The following is a 1,058-nucleotide window of genomic DNA, read 5'->3' as shown; positions in this document are numbered from 1 at the left end:
CTAGAGTACAGAACAGTTTAAGGATAGTGTGGACAGTTTATTAGGATCTTGTCTCAAAGGAAAACTTAAAGGGGCAGAGATGTAACTCAGTGGAAAAGCAAGTCCTGCCTGGCATGTGTGAGGTCTTAGTTCAGCCCCCAGTACTGTGTGTGGATGAGCAAGGAAGATTGTTTTGAGTTTAGTTCGAGTATCTAATGCAACTAGACACTTGTATTAGACTCTCCTAGTTCTCCCCTGATGTTCTGCTTTGAGAGCTTGGTTGTTGTAGCCTCAAAGTAAAAAGAAAAAAACAGAGGCAGCTGGGAATGAATGTTTAAAGAAGTCTCTATGGGTCTCAGGAAAGCCACTAGAAAATGCAAACCAAGCAAAACTCCAAGACTAAATCTGACAATGAGAGAGGCTAAGTCTGAAGGCCTTCGCCTGGTCCGCAGATCCCTTGCCATCCAGCACTGAATGAGAGGTGAGCGGGGAGCTCCCCATCTGCTGGGCAGGCAGGAGGCCCCAGCAGCACTCAGTTACCAACCTGGAAGGACATGGACTCTGGTTTAGGTTTCGGATACTGCTGCTTAGCAAATTGGTGGATTGCACTTAATTCCAAAGGCAAATACTGCAAATTGAAAGCATTACTTTTTTCTTTGTGCTACAGAGGATTGATATCAGGACCCCACATATGGCTAGGCGAGGGCTCTACCCCTTAGACATCATTCCCAGCCCCTCTTGTTACTTTTTATTTTGGATTCTCTTTACTGGTTATTCATTTCTATTGTGTGTATGTGGACATGGATGTTCCAGCTTGCGGGAGTCCATTCTTTCTTTCCATTCTTGGGTCCTGGGATTGATCATCAGGCTTGATGGTGGGTGCCTTTACCTGCTCAGCCCTCTCGCCAGGTATGGCCTCAAACTCATCCTGAAGCTCTTAAGAACGCTGACCTCAAAATCCTATTGATTGAGCCTGCTACGTAGCTGGAATTACGGGCCTGCACTACTGGTCTGGCTGAAAACAGTATTTTGTATGTTCTCAGTGAGGTTCCCAGCATTGCCAAGGACACAAATACTGT

Source organism: Rattus norvegicus, chromosome 4 (genome assembly GCF_021556685.1).
Source record: "Rattus norvegicus strain SHRSP/BbbUtx chromosome 4, alternate assembly SHRSP_T2T, whole genome shotgun sequence".
Taxonomy (NCBI): Eukaryota; Metazoa; Chordata; class Mammalia; order Rodentia; family Muridae; genus Rattus; species Rattus norvegicus.
Note: the sequence above shows the minus strand (reverse complement) of the source record.